Source organism: Canis lupus, chromosome 19, assembly GCF_011100685.1.
Source record: "Canis lupus familiaris isolate Mischka breed German Shepherd chromosome 19, alternate assembly UU_Cfam_GSD_1.0, whole genome shotgun sequence".
NCBI classification, from domain to species: domain Eukaryota; kingdom Metazoa; phylum Chordata; class Mammalia; order Carnivora; family Canidae; genus Canis; species Canis lupus.
The window spans coordinates 50,899,479-50,912,368 of NC_049240.1; the positions used below are offsets into that span (position 1 = coordinate 50,899,479).

Below are 12,890 nucleotides of genomic sequence, written 5' to 3' on the forward strand. Positions count from 1 at the left end.
ACTAAAAGTCAGCCTACTTTTGATCATCACTATGTGCCAATATTTCTGAACAGTGTCAGTGATAAACTACTCCTCTCCAGGTCATCGAAGTCTTTTCCAGCTGCTGTAACAAACTACCACAGACCAAGTAAGTTATAAGCAAGAGAAATTGTTCACAGTTTGGAGGCTAGAACTCTGGAAACCAGGGCACCAGCATGGTCAGCTCCTGGTGAGAACCTGCTTCCTGGTTCATAGATGGCCATGCTTTTGCTGTGTCCCCCTGTGGCAGAAGGGATAAGGGAGCTCTCAGGGCTCTTTTAGAAGACCACTAATATCACTAATGAGGGCTCTGGCTTCATGACCTAGTCATCTCCCAAAGGCCCCACTTCCTAATACCATCGCCTTGGAGATTAGGTTTTAACACATGAATTTTGAAAGGACAATTTAAAACGCCGTTCGAATTTCTGAACAATGCTGGAGTGTTTGAGTTTTAATAATATGCACACAAGATTCAAATTAGTCTATTTTATTACTTATCCTTTAATAAACATTGCATTCTACTGGGAAGTTAATTTGGAGAATTCACTACAACTGGTGCCTCAACTTACACAGTGTCATCTACACATGTTTAAGAATAAGTTCATGATTTAGGAATTATTTTTCAAGGCTTCCTTGTATGCAGTTTGTATTCTCCAACCCTGTGTACTGCATACTCTTTTAAGGTTTGAAATTAACAGTGATATCAAGTTCTGTTTCCTTGTTTTTTACAATCATTGTCCACTGACCTCTTGGAGATTTTATTTATACACAAGTTTGTTGAAGGTGAGGCAAAGTAAGAAGTGTCAGGTATAATATTTTTGTTTGGGAGACACAATTTTTAATCCATACACAAAATATTTTGCTCTATTTGATTATCTTTGGATTTGATATGCATAGTTTTAATTTCCAATTGCTTGTTTTAAAACTACTATCAATAAAATTATAATTTATTCATTTCTATTGAAAGTAATTCTGTTATAGAGGAGAGAAAGGTGGTGTTTAAAAAAACCCGAGAGTCTAATACGCAAGGTACATCATTACCTGAAATATCCAAGATACACTCAAAGTCTGGAGTTGGTGCAGTCGGCTGGGATTCCTGGATCTCTTCTACAGCGCTGCTCCTTGTCCACTAGTTAGCTTCCTCACAGGATGAACTCAGAGCAGCGTTCCTAGAAGGTGAAGGTGGAAACTACAAGGTCTCTTAAAACCTAGAGCATAGTAGCCTAATCTCACTTACCCTGCATTCTATTGGTTAAATCAAGTAATAAGACCAGCTCCAATTCAAGGGATTGGCAAATAAAAACCCCGCCTCTGGATGGAAGGGACTGGAAGTTTTAATAAACTATACATAAGCTTCCCTCAGGTGTCTTTTGTAGTACAATTTCAACACTAAGTAAATTGCTGTAGAAAACTCATTTATTATCTCTTACCTAGAAACTATTAGGTTCCTGGTGTGGTAGGAGCTTTTGGAAAGGTTGCTTTTAAATCAGTTTAGCTGCTCCCCTCGCTCCTTTGGGTAATTACTGCTAATTACCTCTAGGTGTTAGCAATTAATACTGATTGACCTCAGCTGCGTACCCCCAGGCTTTGGCACCGTACACACCCGTGCCCTTAAAGACCAAATTCTTCAAAATCTCTTGTTTTCCTCTTTGACCTCTTTGGCCATTCTTTTCAGAGCTAAATTCTGGGTAATCTGGCAGGGGCAATTAGGGTCTGTTTGTAAGATCTCCGATGGAGGAGGATTATTTTTGCAGCAATTTGCTTTGCCAGTGACAGTAAAAAAGAGGACAAGAATCTAATGAATAAGGATTTGATGCCATTGTAGACCAAATCTGACCAAAGCTAGAAGGAACACTTCTCTTCTGACCTTTCATTGCCCTTTATTTTGACCGTCTTCTGGAAAACTCACTTTTAACTTTTATTATGCGTACTTGTGCAACGGCAGTTGCCTCCTGGTAGACTCTGAGCGCCCTGAAGGTAGGGTTCATGCTGCCCTCTACCCTGTATCTTTTACAGCATCTTAGTTTGATAACATGATGAGCCTAGTAAATATCTCTTGATGAATAAATGAAAACTTTGTGTATTGCTATTCCTGGTACACCGAAGGAACTCAAGAGTAGGTGTAACCTTTAACCCTCTATACCAGCGAGGCAAATATCATGAAAGAAGATCAACTCCACAGGGGAAGCAATAACTAAATTTGTGGACTTTGATTTTTATGTGTATACTCAAGGCTAATTTGTCATCTGCTTAAATTTAAGATCCTCCACAAAAGAAAATCATTATTCCCTGTTTCTTGAGGTGTAAACGAAAGGACACAGAACACTTTCATTTCCTGAAGGATCCAATAGAAGCAAGAGCATATAAAACCCTTTCTCCACAGCCATCCTCTGGAGCCCTGGACCGTGGCAATCCTCATCTTTGTTCTCTTAGCCTTGTCGCCTTTTCATTTCCTTCAGCTGTGTATGCCTTCAAGTCTTTTGTCTGCTGCCCAGAGAATGAGTATTATCTTAATGAATAAATGACCGCTTGAGGAAATGAAAGTGTACAATCAATCTTTTTATAAATCCATCTAATGGTTATTTGCAAAAGTAGTGAGGACACTCAAGCACTTCTGGTTTTTAAGAACTCAGCAAGAAAAGAAAAATATACCCAAGAATCCAAACTAGTGCTGGTCTGACCATAGTGAGTTAATTACATAATTCTGTGTTGCTGTGCTTTGAATTCGCTTTGTTGTTCAACTGTTATTTGTTTCACTTGTTGATATTACTTAAACTGGTGAGTCTCATACTTTAATATCAGAATTACCTGGAGGGCTCGTCAAAACACAGACAATGAGGCCCACTCCCAGAGTTTCTGATTTGGTAGGTCTGGGCTGGGGCTCAAAAATGTGAATTTTTAAATAAACTCCCAAGTGATAACTGATATTTGTCCAGGGACCACATTTTGAGAGCCTTGGACTTAAACTGTCTTAATGCATGTATGGCTTCCCTACCCACACATTCCTAACTCTAATTCCTCCTTAGAATATCTGGTGAGCACTTCAATAGACAGAATTAAATTACGCTGTTTGAACTAACCAAATACCATATAACGTTACTTTATCGAAGATAGTTTCACCTCCGGGACAGGAGCAGAGAAAGTGTCAGGATTTCTGAAGGGAGAACATCTAGTCTCACTAAGGTCCACAACAAGGTTTTCAGGATATTTCCTAGATAAGGGCCAGGGAAATGTGAAGGAAAAAGAAAATTGCCAGATTAAGATTTTTGTTTATAGTAAAGAGAAATACTTAAAAGGATAGAATCTCCATGATGGTATAGAAAGTGTACCCCCCACGCCCATAGTCCTCAGATGGACATCTTCACCTCTGCTCCCCTGCAGCTTCTAAATTAGTTGCATGGTGCTTTCTCACCCCAATATTCTCCAGGCTACTCTGTTGTATTTCCCTTTCTTTCCTTTTTTTTTTTTTTTATTTAGATAGAGAGAGTGTGTGTGCATGTGTGTGCCAGCAGAGGGAGGGGGTATGGTGGAGGAAAAGGGAGAGAGAGAGAGAATCTTAAGCAGCTGCCACATCCAATGCAGAGTCCTACGTGATGCTGGATCTCACGACTCTGAGATCATGACCTGAGCCAAAATCAAGAGTCTGAGGCTTACTGACTGAACCACCCAAGTGCCCCAGTTGTATTTTCACTATCACAGTACACACAGGTCCTTAACAATAGTTTGCTGAATGAACAAATGAATGAATAAATGGTAGAAACAAAGGTTACAAATCCAGAAGAGGAGGGTAAACTGGTTTTTGCTCTCAAGTAGAGCAGGTGATGCTTAGGCTAAGGCCACCCCTCACCTTTGTAGAGTTAGGAAATGCCCACAGGCAGGCCTGCTGTGTACAGCTGTACAGGGTGTGTAGACTCATGTTGCTTAGAGGAGGCCTCATTCACATAGGTTACAACGCAGATGAGCACCACCTGCCTTACTGGACACCGAGGTTCTGTGGAGCAGCAAAAAGATACTGAGGCCTGAGTCGGGGCTACAGAGGAGCTCTACAGTGTGGGCATTAGGAATCAGGATTTTAGGATAAGACAGATTCTAAATGGTTCTTGCCTGTGTGCTATATGGATTTAACTTCTCTCAACCACAGCTTGTTGTGCTGTTAATAAGGTAAAATAAGGTCCTGCTTGCGGTATCTGCAAAATCCTTGGAAATACACCTTTATCACCTGTTTGACCTTTTCTCTCCATGATCTTAACCTGCTTCTTATTTCTGGAAGCTGTGGAAATGTTAACTCCCGTTTATTTCTGATCCTGGAACTGGCCCCTGCCCTCCTAATTCAGCCTCTCCCAAGTTCTCTCCTGCTGTGACACATGGCAGTTTAGGCCTCTTGTGTCACAAGGAAACATATAAGGCCAGTACTGTGCTGGTGGACAACAAGCTCTCAGGGTGAGGGTGGGGGTGGGGGGGAGGAGCAATGATTTATAGTGTTTGCCCATTTCTGTGGTGTAAACACTCTCATTGAGCCAATTACAAGTGACCAATATGAAATCACCGAACACATCAAAATATAAATAAATAAATTAATTAATTAATTAATTAATTAATTAATTAAATAAAACAAGACACAAACCTATAAGCACTTTGGTTAAGCTCGTGGGAAGCTGCTCAGGCATAGCACCAGAAACAATTAGGGTATCCACCATCCCTACCACTTACTCCTTTCTCCCATCTCTGCTCTTCTCTCCTTTCTTTCCGTCTATAATAGTCTCAATAACTTTTTCTTTCCATTTGCCTGACAACTCTTGGTACTTACCAATGTCATTCAGAAATCCCATCAACTTTGTTTAGCTCTGCTTGCTGCCCCAAGGCTGAAAGTTCTGACCTTTATAGTTAATAAACACAGCCAAGAGGGTATCCAAATATTATCACCAAATAAGCTAAGAGTTCACTCTGGGGCCTCACATGAAACTGGCTAAAAGTTAAAAACCAAAAAAGCTCCAGACATTAAATATGTACCTAGGATGAGCCAATAATTACCACTTCAGTGTCTTCTATTTTCACAAAAGGATTACAGGTTTTCCACGGGCTCCTAAATTATTAGAAAGCAGTAATGGGGGACGTCTGGGTGGCTCAGTGGTTGAGCACCTGCCTTCAGCTCAGATCAGGATCCCGGGGTCCTGGGATGGAGTCCCGTATCAGGCTCCCCGCAGGGAGCCTGCTTCTCTCTCTGCCATGTCTCTGCCTCTCTCTCTGTGTCTCATGAAAAATAAATAAAATCTTAAAAAAAAAACCAAAAAAAAAACAGTAATGGTAGAGAAAAGAAACTATGATGATTTTACTTCTGCAAACTTCAGGCTGTGCCCGGATTTTCAATTTAAAGTTTTATATGAATATTCAATCCTTTTGAACTGTGGATGAAGTAGAAGCACCTCTTATGGACAGGATTGTCTCCAGAACAAATATTGGGCCATACCACATTCTGAAAGATTTTCCCTTCCACCAAATCTAACCTCCCCTCAACACTCTTCCAAAAGCCTTTGTAATCAGGTCTATTACCCAGAATCTTGTCCCACCTCCAGCCAGCTCCAGGCACTGCTGTTAAAAAGAAGAAAAGTGTATAACATGAGTGTATCAAGTTTAAGTGAGTCTTTGCTGAAGTGTGGGAGGCAGAGGCCTCTGAGAGTCGCACCACATAAAGGGCAACACGGGATAGGTTCCAATTCAAAGCCTCCTTTCAACTGCTTGAGAATTAATAATCAGGGACATTCAAGAGAGAACAGAGTGCTCTGTAGCTGCAGACCAGTAATAATGCTCTTTCAGGAAGATAGTTGAGATGCATTTATAAGTTTTCCTGCCTGGTTTCAGAGACAGAGAAACATGCTTAATATGGAGCTCATCTTACTCTTAGATATGAATTGTATAATTCAACTCTCTGGAGTCTAATGCAGAGCAATTGCTTCATATTAGTGCAGCTTCATTATATGCTCTATACTTTAAACGTTCACCTCTCTGTTTGGGTGCTCTCATCTCGTAATAAGAACACTTCGAAATGGAGGCATCATTATAAAAACAACCTTGAATTTAAACTTTCGAATGGATAGTAAATCAAGGTGTGGAGCCATCTCTTTAAAAGCCACTGAAACCCGAGGGAGGCCACATAAAATGTTTCAAAACAATTTTGCCTTGTGTAATATATACCCCCCATTTTCCTCACCCTGTTTCCATTACTGAATCTTTTAAAAATTTAATTGGAATTGTCCTATAGACGTGCTGCCTGATGAAAAAAATGGCAATAAGATGATCACTTTGCAGGTGTTGCCTGCCTTAAAAATATATGCAATAAACTATAATCTTACAGAACAATTAAGAAGTAATTATTTGCTTTAGAGAAAGAACTATTGTGCTATAAAAGGCTTCATGCATTTTCTGAAAATACTCTATTTTGATAGTGCAGTTCAAATGTTATTGATTTATAACAATGGAAGAGAAGAATAGAATCAAAGGGAGGAAAACTGAAAAACTTATGAAAGGAAGTATTTGGGGTTGGGGATAATAAAGGCCACTAACAGTTCACTCAAATGCCAATAATGGCATTACTGCCGAAAGTTCATATATTGCTCACCTACACCTCCCGCCTGGTCACTCGTGCCCTCACCTGTTCCTGAGCCAACACTGAGTGTACCAACAAGGTCAGCCAGCCTGCCAGTAAGGACTAGAAAAGGTTCTCCAGCCTTAGAGTAATGTGTGAATCCCTCAGACAAGACCTGGGCCTCCTGGCTGGGGTCTAAATATTCCGTCCAGACTCAATTTCACTAACTCCAGACACAGGCCAAGACTCAAACTCTAAAGGATCAGTAGCCAAGTGGTGGCCTCCATGCTTCTGGTCCTAGCATCCTGTTGTTTTATCCCAGGTCCTGTAGCACACTGTACCTTTTCAAGAATGTGGGAAGAAACTAAGGTGGAAACAAACATGGAGCAGTAACAATGCTACCTTCATTGGTGAGTCATCCTCGTTGAATGTGCCATTTACCCGTTCTCTCGCATTACTTTCTCTACATCCCCATTTGCAGAAATTTCTTTGATTGTAGGCTATTTACCACACAATTCAAACTCTCCTCTCAGCAGTTGGAGCTTTTGTGTCACACACCTACCAAATATTTTCAATCTTGCTATGAACCCATTTCCTCCTAACTCCTATACTTGCCTCCTGTCCTTCCAGGTTTATGACTGGGACAAGCTCACCAACCATCAGGAGGAGCATGAGTGCAATATTCAAGGCAATCCCATACTCTCCAAATTAGCTCTCCCCTTGTTTCTATTTGGTTCTAGTTTCCTATTTCTAATCATTGGTGTCATCTCTTACAGCTCTACCCATACTAGACATATTTTATGGCATGTTCTCAGCTCATCATGACTCCCGCTTCTCCAGGAACTTCCTATCTCTTCACAGGGTCAGGAAATTAATCCTCAGAGGTCATGTTTGAACCAAACAGAAGTGGACACGTGATTAAAACCAAGTCAATCATATTCTTTCCTGGAAAACATATCAGAAATGATAATGTCTTGCTTTATTGGATTTATGACATGTAAGCTTAGGAGGTGAGAACAGCATAACAACATATTTCTATGGCATAGACTGAATAGCAAAGAATATCTGTAGGAAGAACAGAAAATATCTAGAAGATATCCAAAAAAAGGGAATACTATTGGCTTCCCAAAGTCCTCCATTACTAGCACTGAGGCCCAGCTGATTTTCAGATTTAGGGTAAGACTCTCCTGTATCTTCATATATTCTTCAATTCTTCAATATTCCAGTGTTGGTTTCTATTAGCTGGTCACAAAGAATCCTGACTAATTTACTAACCCAACCTCGCTGGTCACCTTTCCAGTCATGACTTTTCAGCTTGTTCTACAAGATTATGGATTTGAACCACTAATTATCCTCTTTAATAAGGGGACTCATTGCAAGATTGAAAATATTTGGTAGATGTGTGAGCTGACACGAAAACTCCAATTGCTAAAAGAAGAGTTCAAGTTATACGGTAAATGGCTACCTTGGTAATATGCCTACTCTGCACAGACCTTGGGCCTAGTTTCTGCCCAATTCTCTGCCAAAAAGATCCCTCACAAACCTATCCAATCTTGGGAAGAAAAGGAGTAGCATTTTCCTAAGACCTGGCTTTTATAGGGAACCTTTCATCTATTATTATTAATGACTCAGAGTGACAGAGCAACCATAGACGCTGGGGCCCCTAGAAGATGTCCTGGGTTTAGGTTGCAGCAATAGATCTTTACACCCATTCCCATATTATATTACTTTTGGATTTAAGCGACTCTGGCACTGCCTTGTCATTTATGTCCAATTGGGCCCTGACCTCCTACTTCTCCCTTCCCTCTCTTTCAGAGTGGGACACGAGCCTTCATAGCTTCTATAGGCACCAAATATAGAAAACTGCCTAACAGACTTTTTCATTCTCCAGCCTTCTTACTTTGATCATTCAATCATCTTTTAAATTAAAAACCTATGGAGCTTATACCCAGAGGAGCAACAGGTAATGGCTTTTGAGTGGACACATTTCGGCGTGTTTCATAATCCTGAACATCAAGATCTTAGCCCTAATATCACATCAATTTGTATTACTCCTTAACAATTTTAATTGACAGTTAAGCATCGAGCCTTCTGTCTGAGGATTCAAAGAGTACATTGGATCTCAACATACCAAAGAAATGGAAATTCTCTCCTCTTTATAACAAAAGAGACCCAGTGACATAGTGAAGACTTTGCAGCTTTAGCTCCAGCTCTCCTTTGATATCTACTCTCTCTCTGATTTTCCTCTAGTTCTTGGATAAGCTATACTGGCCTGATAATGCAGAGCATGCGGTAAACCTTGCACTGTCAACATTATTCAGAATTGGTTTCCTGTGCTTCTAGGGTTAATTGTGGGAGGGAAAGTGATATATGCCAAAAAACAAAACCCCAACTTGAAAAGTTCCCTTATACACAGGGAGGCACTAGGGTGTGGTAGAAAGAGCACTGACTAATGAGACAATGGCTTATAGAACTAGTTACTATCCCCACTCATTGGCCCTGTGGCTTCTGTAAGCCATTTAAACTGCCCAAGTGTCTGTTTCCTCATCTGTACATTGGGGTTAATAATAAACTCCCACTTCGGGGGCTTTCCACAAGAATCAAATGAGAAAAATGAGTAGGAAATGGTTTGCCTGACATAGAGTCACAGTGAGAGATACCACCACTGTATAAGCCTTCCTTAATTTCTTCCCTTAGAACTTATTATTTGACCCCATTAGAAACCTTCTATTTCAGTTTAACTTTGTCATTTGGTTAAACTACTAATCAAAATGTCACTTTCATCTCAACAGGTTGCCCAAAGTTTGAGTAGAAAAACCAGACCTATCAACTAAAAGCCATAATGTCTGCAAAGGAATGATGAAATGCTAGGGCATGAGGTAAGGCTAACACCATCCTAAAAATGGATCAGAGATGAGATAATAAATGCAAAAGAGCTCTGGAAGTATAAAGCACTGAACTACTGTGTGTTGTTACTGTTAATGAGGACCGGTTGGGTTTGGGTGACAGTATTTTGTGGCTGGGCCCAAGGTCACAGAGTCAGACCTCAGACATTGCATAGATGGTTGCTGTTCTGACTATGGAACTAATGCCCTGTCATCCTCGTCCCTGCATGGACCCCAAAATTACTCATGCTGCTTTGTCATTCTTGTTTGAAGGCTTTTCTTGATTTCTGAATGGGGGTCTATGAAGTTTTCTTTCACATTCACTCAAAAAACACTCGAAACAGCATATCCACACCTTCAGTGTGTGTCATTTCATCTGTGGAGTTTCTTTAAATTTTTCCATTTCATTAGATTTAAACATATGAGGACTTTTAAGTCAGAGGTCAGCTCTCTACTGAGAAGAAATAAAAGTAGAAGATATATAAATTGGTTACTGGATGTGACATCAAGCAGCCACAGCCACCAAGCAGGTGGGTGCTAGTGTCTTCCATACTTCTTTCAAGATTTTAAAAATTTCCTGACCCTCTCAGGAAAGAGGCATTGTTTCTCTTGCTTTATTTCCTCATTCCTGGCAGTCTTATCACAGAAACAAAACCTTGACATCCTCCAGTCTTCTCCTTCTCCTTCCCACCTGCCAAACAGGTACTCCTGAACTGACCCAGCATTCTTTTTTTAAAAAATTTTTTCTTTAAATTCAATTTGCCAATATATAGTACATCATTAGTTTCAGATGCAGTTTCCAATAATTTATCAGTTGCATTTAACACCCAGTGCTCATCACATCATGTGCCCATCTTAATGAACCAGCACTCTAATCCATAGACTAAAGACCTAAGACAATGCTAGTTCAAAACAAACACTTGTAAATGAATGGTGCACTGAGAACATCTCAATTAATCACCCCACTCTTGTCTTCATTTTTACTAAAAGTGCAAAAACAGAATGTTTGCATCTTTGTTAAATTTACAAAAATGACAACTACCAGTTCTAATGGGTCTCTGTACTAAGTGTGTTCCCCAGTTTTGAATATCATACCTGAATAATAATGAACCATATTAAAAGCATCAGGGAATTTGAAGGGACCTGAAAGATCACATCAACCAGTCTTGACAGTTTGCAGGTAAAGAAGCTGAGATGCGGGGCAGAGAGTCTTCTTGCTGTTTATGGCCTCATCTTTCTGGCCTACTGCTTTTTTATTTCAACGTGCTGAAGGCTCTCTTGACCCACAAAAAAACCAGCCTTGCTCCCAGCATTGGCATATGACGTCTTCCCTCTCCAGGTATTCCAAAGGCAGGGAAACTAATGAAAAATCATCAGGGGAATTTTAAAAATATGTTATCTTATGTATCTATTCTTATATATATGAATCCTTAGAACAAATTGCCATGAAAATTTTAAGATGTTTTAGATAGAAGGTAGCACAAGGTCATAAGAATTAAAGTATGTATTTACTTAATTATGAAAAATATTCATCATTAATATTAGGCAAATAGCAAAAAGCAGTAAAGTACCAAGGATTTGGAGAGGGGATCATTACTCCCCCACTGTTAAGTCACAGCATGGTAAATAGACTATTCGGAAACGAACACTCTCATAAATACATATATGCCATCCTGAGTACCCCTCCATTTCAATAACACTAATTGCCCTTTTTTTCCTTGCTGCTCCTAGCCATATTTCTTGGAAAACAACAGCTGTGTTTATTCAAATAGCAGCATACTGATGACTTGATGATAGGGTAATCTGCTGGAATTCCAAGTGTGACGGTCCCAGAGACAACTTCTCAGCACACAAGAAAAGTATCCTTTGCGTAGTACAAAGTTTGGAAACGAATCTCTACTTTGTTAGCACATGGGATTGGGTGTTCTTTCTTTCAACTGGTTACAACATTGAATTTCTTCCAAGTGCCATATATTCTGGTTCTTGCAGAATAATCTTCCTAAGCATCATTGTCCAAAAGTAATCTGCAACACGAACATTTTCAGTTTCTTTTTTTTTTTCAGCTTTTAATTTTGTTATTTTATTTCAATTCAATTTGCCCATATAATAGTTTCTATGCAAGGGAGTTTTAAACAGTATCTTGAATTACAATGAAAACAGCTACAAGATTCAGGGTGATATATTCCACTTGTTGGTATTTTCTCCGAATAAATGGGTACTGGATGGGATATTAATAGCTTCAGAAGCCAAACTAGAAAACCAAAACAAACAAAAAACCAAATGGAATTAATTGAAGTGCAAGATTAATTTCTGAGAATACCGGGGGTTAAACTTTTACAAGAAGTTTGTCATCTTCCTTAATAGAGATCACTCAAGATAACTTTACACTGAATATAAGATTTCTAAAGAGTATTTGGAAATGAAATAAATTCAAAATAAGCTAACCAATATTTTTAAAGTAATGATGGAATTGATCTCTTTTAACAATAATCTTCATATTTTAGGTAGTTTTCACTTTGTTCCTGAGATGATATTTATCAAGAACTTAATTATTTTCTGTAGGGGGTATTGTCGTATCAATTTGAAAAGACAGACCTTGTATAGTATTGATGATTACATAAAAAGTAACAGTAACAACTAATATACATATAACACAATAGAGACTCTTTTTTATTTTAAATTTATTTATTCATGATAGAGAGAGAGACAGAGACACAGGAGGAGGGAGAAGCAGACTCCATGCTGGGAGCCCGACATGGGACTGGATCCCAGGACTCCAGGATTGTGCCCTGGGCCAAAGGCAGGCGCCAAACCGCTGAGCCACCCAGGGATCCCCCCACAATAGAGATTCTTTTATGTGATCAAATACATTAGCTCTTTATATGAAATGAGGCCTTTATTTTTTTTCATAAGGGAAACCTAAACCACAGAAATATTGTCATTTGTGCAAGGCCATGCTAGGAAGGAATAGAATTGAGATTCCAAATTAGACCTCAGGACTTACATGTTCTTTATCAGGACATTATACTTCTCTCAAACTAAGCATAAGATACAGTAAAAATAATATACCAGGTGCTGAAAGCAAAATTTTACAGTTATAAATAATCTGTTTAAAGACTTTTACATGTTATCTACATACAAAAAGAAGAACTGTTAAAAGACACTAATTGGGAGACCTGATAAACCAAAAAAAAAAATTTATGTATAGAAATACCTGATGCAAAAGTGACGCAAAATTGATTAAGGAAGCTTATCTCCAGTGAGAAATTGGACATTTTTCAACAAACAAAACCAAACAAACAAACAGAAAACCTATTCTCTACATTTCCTGGAGAGAAAAGAAAAATAGGCTTCTAAAAGAGTCCATTCAGATTAGACTTTCAGAAGAGCTTTTCTGTCTGCCA

General features: G+C 39.2%; 1 long non-coding RNA gene across 1 annotated transcript; it reads right to left on the minus strand.

Annotated features, from left to right (window-relative positions):
- Positions 1 to 462: 462 nt before the first annotated feature.
- LOC119864404 lies at positions 463 to 4,096 on the minus strand. Its single transcript, XR_005373837.1, has 3 exons — positions 3,866 to 4,096; positions 3,139 to 3,229; positions 463 to 1,187 (listed from the first exon to the last, which is right to left on the minus strand). It is a non-coding gene; the product is annotated as an uncharacterized LOC119864404 (long non-coding RNA).
- Positions 4,097 to 12,890: the final 8,794 nt, after the last annotated feature.